The sequence below is a fragment of the Emys orbicularis genome, chromosome 8 (genome assembly GCF_028017835.1).
Source record: "Emys orbicularis isolate rEmyOrb1 chromosome 8, rEmyOrb1.hap1, whole genome shotgun sequence".
Taxonomy (NCBI): Eukaryota; Metazoa; Chordata; order Testudines; family Emydidae; genus Emys; species Emys orbicularis.
In genome coordinates this window covers 64,979,168-64,996,225 of record NC_088690.1, presented here as the reverse complement: position 1 = coordinate 64,996,225, position 17,058 = coordinate 64,979,168, and positions in this window count along the sequence as shown.

Sequence of the window (17,058 nt, the reverse complement as noted above, 5' to 3'; positions counted from 1 at the left end):
CACCTCTCGAAGTTCACCCTTCTTTCAGGGCCAGGCTGTTCCCTGGAATCCCCCAATAAATCTCAAACCAGAAGTACAATCTAACCCAACTTCTGTTCTCCCGAGGCTTAACCTATCATGACTCTTAAGTTCCTCCGCCAAACACCTTCCAGGGCTCTCTCCTTGGAAGTCCTGATCCTGCCCTTCAATTAGGATGCTTCATCACTGGAGTCTGCTCCAGTGGCTGCTCTGTGTCTCTTCTGGCCTCTTGCCACCCTTCTCTACTCAGGAGAGGATCCCATGGCCAACTTTCACCCTGGGCTTCATCCTTGACCCCTACCATTCTCTCCACTTTCTAGGCCAAGATAGTGCCTATAGCTTTCCACCCTGCAGTCCCGCTCTACTTTGAGCTTCCTCTCTTTATACTACCCTCCAGCTCTGCTCCAGCTGGGGTCCTGCTTTAATTAGGCCTGGCCCACCCTCCAGGTGCAACTAGATGCCATAACTGAGCTCTTCAGCTCTAGTAAAAAAAAATTTAACCTGTGTGGGTACACACGCCATCACAGGGCCATATAAGTACCACAGATAGGAAGCAAAACTGACTATAAATCAACCCTTCTAGTTTCTCTGTCCAAGCAGAGTGAAGTGCAAAAATGAAACAAAGGAGAAAAGTAAATCTGAGTTCTAAAAGACTTTCCATTTTAATCCTCTCCAGTGTCATAACACAGGTGAAGGACTTTTTCAAATATGATTTATATCTTGTCAGTAACAGCACTGATCTCTCTTAGCAGCCAGTATTCTATCTCCTTGGGAGAGGTAATACAACCTACTGGAGGAGATGGGACAAAATCCACTTTCCTAGGAGAACCCAGAGGAAGAGAGAGAGCTAGATTCTGATCTCAGTCACACCAGTGCAAATCTGGGTAACTCCATCCACTGAAGTCAATAGAATTACTCCAGATTTGCACTGGGGGGTAGCTGAGATCAGTCTCTAGCCCAGAAAGTGAAAAGCCATCTATTGTGATGGCTGAGCTTGCCAGGGCCATGTTGCCAGGGCCGGATTTACACCTTGGCCACCCCTAGGCACCCCCAGCGGCTTGGCAGCTGCGGGAGCTCCAGCTCCGAGTTCCCCCTCCACACTGCCCGCAGGGGCTCGGAGCTCCAGGGTCCCCTGCTGCCGCGACTCGGAGGTCTGGGGGTCCCTGCTGCCTGCCCGCGGCGGCTCAGAGCTAGAACACCGGCACCCCTAGGCATGTGCCTAATTGGAAATCCAGCCCTGCATGTTGCCAGAATGCGCCAGAGCAGCCTAGCCCCATATGATCTCCTTGCACCTTACCGGGCAGAGGAGAGAACTCAACAGGAGAGAGGAGCCAGGAGTCACTGCAGAGGAGCAAGGGTGCCACACAGATAGCTCTGGCCTCCTACAGATCTCCTGCGATCTATGAGCCTGGGGGCCAAACCACTGCCTGTTCTGCTTGAGGGGGAAGCAAACCCCACCTCCGCAGTGGGGATCTAGGGTGTCCTCGGGGCATTCTTCCCCCTCCAGCGTCCCTCACCATGGAGAGTCCGGTGGGAAGAGGTGATCAGATCTCTAATTCCTGGGTAGGTGTGATGCTCTGTACCTTGGGGGAACACCCAGCACCCCCATGTTCATCCTTGTAAAATGATTGTGTGGTATCTAATGCAAAGTTTGTCATGTCGGATGTCTTTGGAAGGCTCATGATGTACTGAGCATTGTTGTTATAGTGATGTTATAGTGATGTTATAGGTTATAATTTCATGTATATAGTTGTGATGCTGAAAATGTGTCCTCATGGCTTAAAGCAAGCCCAGACAAAAACTCTCCAAGAGCAGAGAGGCAGTTCACATCTCATCAGGGCAGGTATGGGACAAACCCAGCCCAGCCTCACAGGAATAAAAGACGCTGGCCTAGGCAGCAACAAAAGAATCTGTTAGACTCTTGAGGGAGTCACCCCATTCCTTTGGTCAGTTTGGATCTGCGATGAGGTAATACTCACTTGACTCTGAGGTAGGGGCAAAGCCAAGAGGGAAGAAAGGACATGATAAAAGGGAGAGACATTTGCCATGCTCTCTCTCTCTTCCACCTACATCTACAGACACCACCACCACTAAGCGACTGAAGCACTGATCAAAGGGGAGAGCCTGGCTGAAGAGCAACCAGCCAGCCGGTGGTGAGAAGCATCAAAGTTTGTAAGGACATTGAAAGTGTTAAGATCAGCTTAGAACGTGTTTTGCTTTTATTTCATTTGACTAAATCTGACTTGTTATGCTTTGACTTATAATAACTTAGAATCTATCATTATAGCTAATAAATCTGTTTGTTTATTCTACCTGAAGCAGTGCGTTTGGTTTGAAGCATGCCAGAGGCTCCCCTTGGGAGAACAAGCCTGATACATATCAATTTCTTTGTTAAATTGACAAACTCATGTAAGCTTGCAGCGTCCAGCGGGCATAACTGGACACTGCAAGACGGAGGTTCCCAGGGTTGTGTCTGGGACCGGAGATATTGGCTAGTGTCATTCGCTTGCAAGTAGCTGGGAGCAGCTTACATACCAGAGGCTGTGCGTGAACAGCCCAGGAGTGGGGGTTCTCATAGCAGAGAGGGTAAGGCTGGCTCCCAAAGTCAAGGATTGGAGTGGCCTAGCAGATCACCGGTCCAGATTACAGCAGAGGGGAAGGTCACAGTAGGAAGTAAGGAAATTGGCAGAGAGTAAGTCTACAGCCGGTGTCAAAACAGAGGCCTCTTCAACAGTCTGTTTTCCCTTTGGTAACTGGAATCAGGGAAGCTGGTCAGGGCAGCCTCCCTCGCCAAACCCACGCAGCCCAAATACGACTCCTCCGGGAACATTAATGTTTTACTAAATCACTTAGCCTCTACTGACAACTCGCCCTGCCCTGGGAGCCTCAGCTGCAGGGACTGGGGTGGCGATTTTGTTGGGGAGGTTTATTAACTCTTTGTGGCATTGATGTGGCTGCTGAGATGGAGCAAGTGGTGGGTAATTGCTGGAGTCTGTTTATTTTATGAGTTGTGTTTTTAAGAGGCTTGCCAAGGGCGCTCTGATCTTAGGAGGGACCGCTCATTTATATTTCATTCAGCACACATTTCAATCAGTCCTAGTGTCATGTCATCTAGCCCTGGGTTAGCTCAGCGGGGGGTCAGTGCTGGCTCTCCTCTGAGACAATTAACCCAGGAGGTGGAAAAATCCAACTAGATACTAATACCTGTGTCTAGGGGAGCTGTAAACCAAATAGATTCCATTTCTACTTTACCTGGTCCCAGGTGAGCAGGAGCCAGTGGTCCTCCTGCTTAGAGGAAGACACTCTAGGGACAGTATAGATTTGTGACGACACCGGGGACCTCCAGTGCGCCACGCCTGAGCCTCTATAGCTTGAGCTAAACATTTGTACCTGGGGGCTGTAGCAGACTCACAGCCTCTGTGGATCAGGCAAAGGGTGGGACACAAAGACGCTAGGCGAGATTGCAAATACTTAGCTGCAGCCCGGGGGGAACGGGGCAACTGTCTTTAAGCCACCTTTCTACCCCCAGGATTCTGGGCCGATGAGGGGACAAATGTCTCCCAGAGTAATTTATGCAGTCTGGGGGTTGCTCTAAGTTATGTTAACCCTGCCTTGGTGGCCTATGGGCAGCACTTCAGCCTGGAGCTGCTCAGAATCCACTTAGCAGTGTGTGCTTGAGCCCCACCCACAGCATATCCCCTGTGTTGGTGAGGGCAGTCTGTAGACATCCTGTGCAGGAATTCTCCTCCTCCCAGCTGTACATCACCACAATGGAGTACCTGGGACATAGCGGAGGGGATGCCTCTACCTCTTAATAGCTGCTGGTACTTTCAAGCCACTTAGATCCATTATAGTCAGATCGGCGATCACAACCTTGGTGGAGGCCCTAGGCAGTTCCATGCTTGGGGAATCACACACTAACTGATGGCACATGGAGGGCTAGCTGCATCTTCAAGGGGCGTGACATCTGGTCTGGTGATAGGATCATCATAAAAAAGTACTGGAGACAAGTCTAGTTTGGTAGCTCTGAGGCCTCAGAAAGTATGAGGAATAACATGGCATCATTACCCAAGATACAAAACAGATTACTGCTTACTGGAGGTGACAGTGACAAGTTATTTTCCCTGACCTTTATTCTTCATAAGGTGGATAGGTGGATATGCATATCTTCTCCATGTATCTTTCCCACCATGTGTCTCTAATTTTGCTCTGTTTAAGGGAAGGTGAAGAAGACATCTTTAAAAAACTCAGGTCATAGATCACAAGCTGGATACAGGGCTGGCAACTGACTGAGAGCATAGCATCATACATTTTTTAACCCTTCCAAAAAAAAACAAAACGGTGTCTGGCTCCAGAGTGAGGCTCACTGTTCTGAGTGGGGAGAGAGAACTCAGTGACAGGACATTGGCTGTGGCAGTTGGACTCAGGGAACAAGGGAAGGGATGTTACTGGAGCAGAAAGTTGGGACTGGGAGAGTTTGTAAATGGTTGGTCCTGGGTTTCTGGAAATGACTTATTTGCTACCTATTTGTGTTTGTCTGCTTTGTTGTTTAGATCATAAGATCTTCAGGAAAGGGAGTGTCTTCCATTCTATGTCTGTGCAGCACCTGGCACACTCAGGCCCTGCGCCTGGTGGAGACTCATGGGTACTACTGGAATACACAATAACTAACAAGAATTATATTGGATAAATGTCCCTCATCCACCCTCTCGGTGGACTCATTCGTACGGCCAGATCTTGCCATTTTATCACGAGGCTCATGGCTGCTGGTGTTTTTTCTGAATACCCCAGCTCCTGGAGTCATGTGACTATGTGAGACACTCAGCTTTCACTGGGGGGGGGGGGGGGGGAAGGAAGTTTCTAGCCCTCATGGCTGTGGAGAAAAGCTTGAAAAAAAAGCACCTAATTCCATGGGCCTAGGCATTTTGGAAAGTCCCACTAGGTGCTGATCTGCAGCTTTAGGGACCTGTCACAAAACTTACATGACTTGTATCACCTCCTGCTGGGCAAGTGTGGCACTGCAGCACTCCCTGCCTCAATTTCCCCTAATGTGCTGTCAATAAGATCAATGAGTCTTTACATAGGGAACAGCACCCATTCTAAGAAGTCTACGCCTGTTGATGCCCTTTAAGTATATAAGCAAACCTTCACCCCAGCGTCTTAGGTGGCAGACAGAGTCAGTCTTAGTTTATTTCTAACCACCCGAGTACACCACTCCCCTCCAGTCAGGCCCTTTACCAGCAGGATTCTTTCGACTTGGGCCTCTTTCCTAGAGATAGGCACCTTGCTGCCACCTGGAGAGAGTCCTTCCTCAGGGCTTGTCTACACTACAAAATTAGGTCGGATTTATAGAAGCCGGTTTTATAGAAACCGGTTTTATGCAGCCGACTGTGTGTGTCCCCACATAAAATGCTCTAAGTGCATGAAGTCGGCGGACCGCGTCCACAGTACCGAGGCTAGCGTCGACTTCCGGCGCATTGCACTATGGGTGCCTATGGGTACCTATCCCACAGTTCCCGGAGTCTCCGGCGCCCATTGGAATTATGGGTTGAGATCGCAATGCCCGAATGATGCAAAGCAGTGCCACGGGGGGTTCTGGGTACATTGCGTCACGCCCCTCCCCCGCCGTCACAGCAACGGCAGACAATAGATTCACGCCTTTTTACCTGGGTTACCTGTGCAGACAACATACCACGCCAAGCATGGAGCCCGCTCAGCTCAGCTCACCGTCACCATATGTCTTCCGGGTGCCGGCAAACGTGGGACTGCATTGCTAAACAGCAGCAGCAGCTTACTGCCTTTTGGCGGTAGACGGTGCAGCATGAGTAGTAGCCTTCATCGGCGCTCGGGATGCTGGTAGCTGTGGGGCTGGCAGCCGTAGGGCTGCATTGCACCAGCCCCTTGCCTTTTGGCAGTAGATGGTTTATTACGACTGGTAACCGTCCTGTCAGTATTGTCTGCTGAGCATCCAGAAGAGGCCGAGGGCGATCTGGGTGCTCAGCAGATCTGCAAGAAGAGCTTTCCTCAGGTCTGAAAGCAAGTAAATTTACAGGTTGCCTGAAATGCTCATAGATGTCCTCGTTGGACAATGATGGTTACCAGTCGTAGTATACTATTTGCTGCCAAGTATTGTCTGCTAAGCACCCAGAAAAGGCCGAGGGCGATCTGGGTGCTGGCAGACAATACTTGCCTTTAACCGTCCTCGTTGGACAATGATGGTTACCAGTCGTAGTATACTATTTGCTGCCAAGTATTTGCTGCCAAGCACCCAGAAAATGCCGAGGGCTATCAGTCATGCTGCACTGTCGTCTTAAGATGTAAAAAATAGATTTGTTCTGTATTCATTTCCTTCCCCCCTCCCTCCGTCAAATCAACGGCCCGCTAAACCCAGGCTTAGGAGTTCAATCTCTGAGGGGGGGGGCATTCTGTGTGACAGTTGTTTGTATTTCTCCCTGATGCACAGCCACCTTTCTTGATTTTAATTCCCTGTACCTGTACGCCATGTCGTCAGTCGCCCACCCCTCCCTCCCTCCCTCCCTTCTTCCCCTGGTCTTTAGATACTAGTTTCGCGCCTTTTTTCAGACCAGACGCCATAGCTAGCACTGGGATCATGGAGCCCGCTCAGATCACCGCGGCAATTATGAGCACTATGAACACCACGCGCATTGTCCTGGAGTATATGCAGAGCCTGGACATGCCAAAGCAAAACCAGGAGGACCAGCTGAGGAGGAGGAGGCAATTGCAGCGCGGCGACGATAGTGATGAGGAAATTGACATGGACCTCTCACAAGGCACAGGCCCCAGCAATGTGGAAATCATGGTGTTACTGGGGCAGGTTCATGCCATGGAACGCCAATTCTGGGCCCGGGAAACAAGCACAGACTGGTGGGACCGCATCGTGTTGCAGGTCTGGGACGATTCCCAGTGGCTGCGAAACTTTCGCATGCGAAAGGGCACTTTCATGGAACTTTGTGACTTGCTTTCCCCTGCCCTGAAGCGCCAGAATACCAGGATGAGAGCAGCCCTCACAGTTGAGAAGCGAGTGGCGATAGCCCTGTGGAAGCTTGCAACGCCAGACAGCTACCGGTCAGTCGGGAATCAATTTGGAGTGGGCAAATCTACTGTGGGGGCTGCTGTGATCCAAGTTGCCAGGGCAATGAGAGACCTGGTGATATCAAGGGTAGTGACTCTCGGAAACGTGCAGGACATAGTGGATGGCTTTGCTGCAATGGGATTCCCAAACTGTGGTGGGGCGATAGACGGAACCCATATCCCTATCTTGGCACCGGCGCACCAAGCCACCGAGTACATAAACCGCAAGGGGTACTTTTCAATGCTGCTGCAAGCCCTGGTGGATCACAAGGGACGTTTCACCGACATCAACGTGGGCTGGCCAGGAAGGGTACATGATGCTCGCGTCTTCAGGCACTCTGTTCTGTTTCGAAAGCTGGAGGAAGGGACTTTCTTCCCGGACCAGAAAATAACCATTGGGGATGTTGAAATGCCTATCGTGATCCTTGGGGACCCAGCCTACCCCTTAATGCCATGGCTCATGAAGCCATACACAGGCAGCCTGGACAGGAGTCAGGACCTGTTCAACTACAGGCTGAGCAAGTGCCGAATGGTGGTGGAATGTGCATTTGGGCGTTTAAAAGCGCGCTGGCGCAGCTTACTGACTCGCTGTGACCTCAGCGAAAAGAATATCCCCATTGTTATTGCTACTTGCTGTGCGCTCCACAATATCTGTGAGAGTAAGGGGGAGACATTTATGGCGGGGTGGGAGGTAGAGGCAAATCGCCTGGCCGCTGATTACGCGCAGCCAGACACCAGGTCGGTTAGAGCAGCACAGCAGGGCGCGGTGCGCATCAGAGAGGCTTTGAAAACTAGTTTTGTGACTGGGCAGGATATGGTGTGAAACTTCTGTTTGTTTCTCCTTGATGAAATTGCAGCCCCCCCCCACGCACCCGGTTAACTCTACTACCCTGTAAACCAAGCACCCCAACCTCCCCTACCCTCCCCTCTTCAAGCACCACTTGCAGAGGCAATAAAGTCATTGTTACTTCACATTCATGCATTCTTTATTAATTGAGCACACAACTAGGGGGATAATTGCAAAGGTAGCCCGGGATGGGTGGGGGAGGAGGGAAGCAGCACACAACTAGGGGGATAATTGCAAAGGTAGCCCGGGATGGGTGGGGGAGGAGGGAAGCAGCACACAACTAGGGGGATAATTGCAAAGGTAGCCCGGGATGGGTGGGGGAGGAGGGAAGGAAAAGGACACACTGCACTTTAAAACTTTAAAACTTATTGCTGTGGAAATCATCTAGGGTGGAGTGATTGGGTGGCCGGAGGCCCCCCCACCGTGTTCTTGGGCGTCTGGGTGAGGAGGCAATGGGACTTGGGGAGGAGGGCTGGTGGTTACAGAGGGGCTGTAGCGGCGGTCTCTGCTCCTGCTGTTGGTTACAGAGGGGCTGTAGCGGCGGTCTCTGCTCCTGCTGTTGGTTACAGAGGGGCTGTAGCGGCGGTCTCTGCTCCTGCTGTTGGTTACAGAGGGGCTGCAGCGGCGGTCTCTGCTCCTGCTGCCTTTCCTGCAGCTCAACCATACGCAGGAGCATATCAGTTTGATGCTCCAGCAGCCGGAGCATCGACTCTTGCTTTCTGAGTACAAGCTGACGCCACTTCTCCTCTTCAGCCCGCGTTTCAGCACGCACCCTCTGCTCTTCAGCCAACGATTCAGCTCGCCACCTCTCCTCTCGCTCATATTGGGCTTTTCTAAAATCAGTCATTGACTGCCTCCACGCATTCTGCTGTGCTCTGTCAGCGTGGGAGGCAGTCTGTAGTTCAGTGAACATTTCGTCACGCGTCCTTCGCTTCCTTCTTCGAATATTCACTAGCCTCTGTGAAGGTGAAACATTTGCAGCTGGTGGAGGAGAAGGGAGAGTTGTTTAAAAAAGATACATTTTTGAGAACAATGGGTACACTCTTTCACTTTAGATTTTGCCGTGCATCACACAGCACATGTGCTTTCGTTACAAGGTCGCATTTTTCCTCTTATATTGAGGGCCTGCCTGTTGAGAGATCACTCACGCAGTTCCAGGCCACAGATTTCAGCTTGCAGGCAGCCATGGTAAGACACAGTCTTTTGGCTTTTTTAACCTTGTTAACAAGTGGGGATGGTTTAAAACAGTACTGCTCTCATTAACCATACCAAGCACCCGTTGGGTTGGCCATTTAAAATGGGTTTGCAATGTAAAAGGAGGGGCTGCGGTTTCAGGTTTAACATGCAGCACAAACCCAACTAACTCCCCTCCCCCACACACCCAATTCTCTGGGATGGTCACTTCACCCCTCCCCCCCACTGCGTGGTTAGCAGCGGGGAATATTTCTGTTCAGCAGAGCAGGAAGGGGCACCTCTGAATGTCCCCTTAATAAAATCGCCCCATTTCAACCAGGTGACCGTGAATGATATCACTCTCCTGAGGATAACAAAGAGCGATAAGGAATGGATGTTGTCTGTATGCCAGCAAACACCGGGACCATACGCTGCCATGCTTTGTTATGCAATGATTCCAGACTACGTGCTACTGGCCTGGCGTGGTAACGTGTCCTACCATGGCGGACGGGATAAGGCAGCCCTCCCCAGAAACCTTTTGCAAAGGCTTTGGGAGTACATGAAGGAGAGCTTTCTGGAGATGTCCCTGGAGGATTTCTGCTCCATCCCCATACACGTTAACAGACTTTTCCAGTAGCTGTACTGGCCGCGATTGCCAGGGCAAATTAATCATTAATCATTAAACACGCTTGTTTTTAAACCATGTGTAATATTTACAAAGGTACACTCACCAGAGGTCCCCTGTGTGCCCACAGGGTCTTGGGTGAGTTCGGGGTTTACTGGTTCCAGGTCCAGGGTGACAAACATATCCTGGCTGTTGGGGAAACTGGTTTCTCCGCTTCCTTGCTGCTGTGAGCTATCTATGATGTTCTCTCCATCCTCATCTTCCTCGTCCGCCGAACCCGCTTCCCTGTCTCCAGAGAGGGACTGATAGCACACGCTTGGGCTACTGGTGGCTGCACCCCCTAGAATGGCATGCAGCTCCTCGTAGTAGCGGCATGTTTGCGGCTCAGCCCCGGACCTTCCGTTTGCGTCTCTGGCTTTGTGGTAGGCTTGCCTTAGCTCCTTAATTTTCACGCGGCACTGCTGTGCGTCCCTGTTATGGCCTCTGTCCTTCATGGCCTTGGAGATCTTTTCTAATGTTTTGCCATTTCTTTTACTGTTTCGGAGTTCGGCCAGCACTGCTTCATCTCCCCAGATGGCGATCAGATCCCGTACCTCCCGTTCGGTCCAGGCTGGAGCTCTTTTGCGATCCTGGGACTGGGACTGGGACTCCATCACGGTTACCTGTGCTGATGAGCTCTGCGTGGTCACCTGTGCTCTCCACGCTGAGCAAACAGGAAATGAAATTCAAATGTTCGCGGGGCTTTTCCTGTCTACCTGGCCAGTGCATCTGAGATGAGAGTGCTGTCCAGAGCGGTCACAATGAAGCACTGTGGGATAGCTCCCGGAGGCCACTAATGTCGAATTCCGTCCTCACTACCCAATTCCGACCCCCATAAGGCCGATTTTATCGCTAATCCCCTCGTCGAGGTGGTGTAAAGAAACCGGTTTAAAGGGCCCTTTAAGTCGAAAGAAAGGGCTTCGTCGTGTAAACGTGTCCAGGTTTAAGTCGACTTAACGCAGCTAAAGTCGACCTAAACTCGTAGTGTAGACCAGGCCTCAGAGCCAGGGGTCCATGGAGGTCTGTCAACTGCAGCTCTTCTCTAGGGCAATATGTAGTTCCCAACAGGCTGGGCTTCCAGCCACTACCTGGGAAGTCCCTTTTCCGGGACCAGGCCTTTCTGGAGACCTGACAGCTCTAGCTCTTCCCTTAGGAATCTCCACTCTCTAAGGGTACGTCTACACTTACCGGAGGGTCCGGCGGCAGGCAATCGATGTTCTGGGATCGATTTATCGCGTCTGGTTTAGACGCGATAAATCGATCCCGGATCGATCCCGGAAGTGCTCGCCGTCGACGCCGGTACTCCAGCTCGGCGAGAGGAGTACGCGGCATCGACGGGGGAGCCTGCCTGCCGCGTCTGGACCCGCGGTAAGTTCGGACTAAGGTACTTCGAATTCAGCTACGTTATTAACGTAGCTGAATTTGCGTACCTTAGTCCGAAGTGGGGGCTTAGTGGGGACCAGGCCTAAGGATCACACCTTCTAGGCCCCTTGCTCTGGTAAGCTCTCCTGGGAGCACCTTTCCTCAGGAGCTTCCTGTCTCAAGGAAACCTCCAGCTGAGTCCAGATAACCCTTCTTCATTATCTAACTAGCTACCAATCAGCCTCTTATGTAGTTATTATTTCAAGGTGGGTCTGGGTTGGCTTGTTCTATCTTACAGGAGCCTGTCACATGAACCTGTCACAGGCGCCTGTCACATGAACCTGTCACAGGCAGGCTGAGCGCTGCCTCCCCTTAATGGGCCAGCCCCTGGTGACAGCACCAAAGTACCTTTATAAAACTGGCCCTACCTTCATATCTAGCTACCGGAACACCAGAACAGTCTCAAAATTTCAATGTGAAAAATTTCAAATATAGGGAGAAAAAAGAAAACATTTCCAATTTTTTTTGCATATTTCTGCTAGTATTTCTTCCACCAGCTTTACTAAATAAGTAGTCTAATTTGCAGAGGTGCTGAGCACCTGCTCTTCCTAATGAAATCTAAATTTAATGTATCCCAAGTTTAAAATGGTTGGCATGAATTTGTGTGCCTGTTTCCCCACTCAAAGTGGCAATAATAACCACTTTTGTGAAATGCTTCAAGATCTGTGGCTGAAAAGTACTCTACAAGTGCTAAGGGTTGTTATTTATTATTATTAGGGTATTATGAGCTTTTTGCTCCAAGGGTCTTAGAGCACCCACTTGACATCAGTTTAAAGACACAGTATTGCCCTGCAAGTTGAAATATAGTGTGTTGTTATTGCTCTCAGATAAACAGAATTACCTCCTCTTCAAATCAAAGGCGATCTGTTTTCCTTCTTGGACATCACCGCATTCCAGTGAAGAACAAATCAGTGCTGGCGAACAGAGGAGGTATTTCCTTGGCATGGTTGCAGAAGTATCAAAGGGAGAGAGCAGAAATGGGAAGTACCGTAACTGGTTTTAATCACATATAACAGTCAAGTTCTTCTGGACAGGCCTACTGTCTGACATGCCATATAAAATGCTCCAAGAAAGCTGGATTAAGGAAGTGGAAAAGTGGAGATGGTGACACAAAAGCATTCAGGATACGTTGCAGGATAAGCTACAAAGCCTCTCCCTAATGGGATTCATATTACTAATGCTATATTGACCCTATTAGTGTAATATCCAAGGACCAAGGCGTTAATTTCCAATGAGAATTTGGCATTCAAATCCCTTAGGTGGCTTTGACACCTGTATGATAACATAGTATTTCTGGGTGTCATTCACAACTAATACTGCTAAAATGATTGTAAATAGAGCTGGTCAATTATTTTCCAACAGAACAGTTTTCTGTTGGGAAATGTTGATTTGAGTAAATAGCAACATTTTGTCAAAATTTACAGCAGGAAATTATGATTTTATCCTTCCAACTATATAATATAAGTCAACTGTTTTATATTATTAGAACAAATATAATCGTAAGTCAATTATTTTATAGTATAATATAGTACAAAATAGTTGAATTCTTATATTGTTATATTAATATAAAAGTGTAAATGATAAAATCATAACGAAACATTTTGCTACAGTCCTATCAAGGCTTCCAAAACAAAATATTTCAGAATGTTTTTTCACAGAGAATTTTGAAATTTCAGACTTTTCATTCTGAATAGGGATGCAAGGGAATTTCAAAATGTCAGATCTTCCTGCAGGCCCGAAATGCTGAGTATTGTTCTCTGGGGCTGTGCAGCTGGGTTGTTTTTGGAACAGTCATAACAATTGTAACTGTTGTTTTATTGTTTATTAGTTGTATTACGGAAGTGCCTAGAGACGCCTGTACTAGACCCTCTACAGACATATAATAAAAAGACAGTCCACTCCTTGTCCCTGAAGAACGTACAGTCTTAACATATGGGACAAAGCAGGTGGAGATAAACAAACTAAAAAAGAGTGTCATATTTGATATAATAAGCAGCAATCACAGTGCACCTAATACCTAGTCATTGCCAAATGCTTTAGAGGTGAATTTTAACGCATTTTGACTCTGATTAGTTGAGGAGTGGTTTGTTGGCTGCTAGAGCTGGTTGGATGATTAGTTGATTGCACCTTTGATTGCTTGTGGGGTGCATTTTTGAGATAGTGAATGAAGGTTGCTTGCGAGGTGCTGAGAGCTCCGGCCCCAATCCAGCAAACACTTTTAAGCATGTGAGGAAGTTGGAGCACATGAGCAGTCCTATTGAAATCAAGGGGACTGTGAAGGTGCGTGGTAGTCCTCCCACATTCAGGAAGCTGCAAGATCAGTGCCTTAGCTGGTTGCTTGATGATGGACTACTTTAGATAATGACTAGGTTCAAAGAAATGTTCTCACAATGTGTAATTGGACAGTGGAAATCACTGTCACAGGACATCATTCATGCCAAGAACTTAACAAGATCCTAAGAAGGACTGGACAGTTAATGGATAACAAGAATATCCAGAGTTAAAATAGTTAATGCTAACAAGAAAATTAAAGGGGTTATAAAACCGAATGCTTCAGAGTTTAAAACAATGCCTAACTATTAAGGATTAGGATGATCTTCATGAGCTTGCAAGTATTTTAAAACACCTTTTTACAGTTTAGCTTTTCTCATGTTTTTCTCTTTGTTTCTTTACCATTTTTAGAGGGGGCGCTACTTACCAGTCACTGGTATAGGGGTTCTGGGCCATCTACCAAATCCCATTGTTTACCTCCCTAGGGAAAGTGACCCTTGGGGAGGTCCTAGGGGTTTGGGTCAAGCCCATGTCCAGATATTCATGTGGGCAACCATATCAGGGTGTTTTTTGTTACCATTTAGATGTACAAACGTCTATTGTTTTCTTTAACAAGTCTCTTTGCACACATCTTTGTTTTTACATTTGAGATTTTTTTCATGCTTTTAGTTGTTTCTTTATCGTTTTTAGGGGTGGCACTGTTTACTGGGGACTGAGTTACAGGTTCTGGGCCAAACAACAAATTCTATTGGTTTCCCTCCCTAAGGTGGGCCTTCCCACTGGGAGTCAGAGGCTGGAAGGACCAGATCCCAGAAGGACAGGGTTGAGGTCATAACAGCACATCCGGTGACATCGTCACTTTCATGTCATCGTCATTTCCTGTGATGTAGCTGGTGGCATCACTTCTGGTGAAGTCATCCTTACCTTCTCTCTAGATCAATCTATTATCCCTCAATCGCATTTTGACATTTACTAGGGGCAAGATACTACTCACACCAGTTAATGTACGACTAGAAGGTGCTTAATGTACAATGAGGAGGGCAGTATGAGAACCTAAAGGGAATAGAGTAGTGTTAATTATTTATTTATTGAGCACTGGCCATGTGCTGAGCATGTCTAGTATGTGGTGCCACTTTAGTCAGATCTGGGCTTTTTATTATTTCTTACTGGTAATCTTTCTGATACTAGTTTCAGTGCTTAATTTATAATGAAAGAGGTGCAGGGGCTCAAGCAATTTTTTTTCCATTCATAAGTGAGGCAGCAAACCCAGAGGTTCCAGGGCTATGAACTGCCAAGCCTAGAGCCCTGGCAAACCCCAGCACAAATTAAGCATTGACTAGATTATTGCTTTTATTTCCATTGAAAATACAAAGAACAGCCATTTTCACCCAACTTTAACAACTTTAACAACTTCTGAGCTTCCTCGGTCCAGGGGGAGAATTAGGTATATATAGTAATATTTTATTTTGAGAGGATTTTATTTTGTTTGGGGTTTTTAGTAATTAGAGGTGGATGATCATTTAAACATTTGCCAGGAATATTCACTTGAATAAAAAAACTGAATTTGCCTCAGCTTCATATATACCGCTTTTGTGTTTGCTTTCCGTTTGTATTCTAGCAAAGGAATATACTGGCAGGACTGGTCCAAAAATGTCATTAGGGAATATTAACAGGAAGCAAATTTTGATGTTATATATGTGAATATTTGCCTAGGACACTTCATTCTAAGCTTCATGCTCATTCATGTGATACTATACACAAATATCCATTCCAAACTAATCCACACCCATTTCAGATTTTGAATTTCTAATATCAAGTCAAGTCCCCACCAACACCAAAGAATTATCCACGTAAGTTCTGTAGCAAATTCTTTTTAATAATGAATAAAACTGAGGAAACTTATGCTTTTTTTGTGGCTGGTTCGCAAGCAGGAAAAGAGGCTAAACCTGTCTAATGAATTATTCACAAGGAATTTCTTGTTCAGCATGGACCTGAGTAGAGACGCTTTTTCTGAATTTGTGTCTAAGGCTTGCTCCTGGACAAAATTCTCCTTGACTTCAATGGAGCAGTATCTAGCCCTAAATGAGCATCAAGCAAACAGGATTCGAAGTCCCAGTGAAGCCAATGACACCACTAGATGAATGTTTTACAACTTAAGTAATACAGGAGTTGAGAAAGAGTAACAAAAGTTAGTGCTTAACTGAGTCTGTGAATCAGCCTTTGAACACAAAAGAGCAATTGATCTTGCATAGAGGGTTATCCAAGCAAGGTCTGCTGCAATTTTAAATTAAGGTACTATTCATTATTAATTATTATTGGTGTGATAGAGTCAAGAGACCCTGCCTTTTGTGCTAGGTGTTGTGCAAACCTCTGACAGAGATGTTCTCTGTCCCAAAATCATTAAGATTTTTTAGGTGCCCTAGAGAGTGGCACACATTAGCTAACTACTTTAATTAAAATACACCTTAGAAAAGAAGGAAGCTAAAATGTTATTGAATCTGCTAAAATGTTGTTGAATCTCTGCTCTTGTGGTTCATTATGTCACGAGAGAATCCTTGATATTTTACTGTGGAAGCAAAACAACCATGACACATGAATTTCTGAGGATGTGAGAATCACAAAATGTGCCCTTTTCTATGACATTAAGATTTGGTCATTTCGATTAACTGGGAAAATACATCTCTATGAAGATCTGGAAGTGGGTGTGTTTGTGTGTGTATTCTGGAAATTCAGAGAAAAATCAAGTACAAAACACACAAAAGACATTTTTACCAAAAAGAAATGTATTTCACAGATAATGATGTCTTACTTTATGTTAGTATATAGGTCTGTTTCTTAGCCTGGGATAGAATTTTGGGTTTGACTTTTTGATACTCTTATACTAATATGTGTAAACAAAGGACAAAGACAGTGTGATGTTGCTTCTGCCTAGTCCACTGGATTTGTTAGTACAATGGGAACAGATAAGAGCAGTTAAAGTGTTACTCGAGAGCACACTTTAAGACTGCCTCAACCCCTATCTCAAGGCAAAGTCAAGCAACCAGTCGGGAGGGGCAAAGGGGTTTGGGGGGGGAAGGTATAAAACACTAAAAGACCAAAGAAATGCCCGTCCCTGACTGCAGCACAACCTCACTCCTTACCCCTCCCATGGGGTACAAAAGGGGTGGGATGAAGACCCCAGACCCAAAATGGAACATGACCCTAAGTTCAGATTCCACTGGCGGAGCTGTTGGTGCCGTATGCCTTGTGATACCTTGGCTGACGGTGGCACTGGTGAATGGTGCACCGACAGTATGGGTATCTCCCTATGGACCACCAGTTCCTCAACTCTCAGTGACTCTGAATAAAGAGCCAGGGTCTCCAGGGCAGTGTACCCAGGTCTAGCTGGTGGGGAGCGGGTGGGACTTCTGCCTCTTTGGTGGAGCCAACAGTGCCAGTTTTGGTCAGGCAGTGAATGTCGGTACCGCCAAGTCCTCCTTCCCGCTGTAGTGCAGTACCGTGGATGCAGCCGGTGATCGCTCTCTTTTCTTTTTTGCTGGCGTGGGCCTGCCCCTCCCCTTCCACAGCTGGA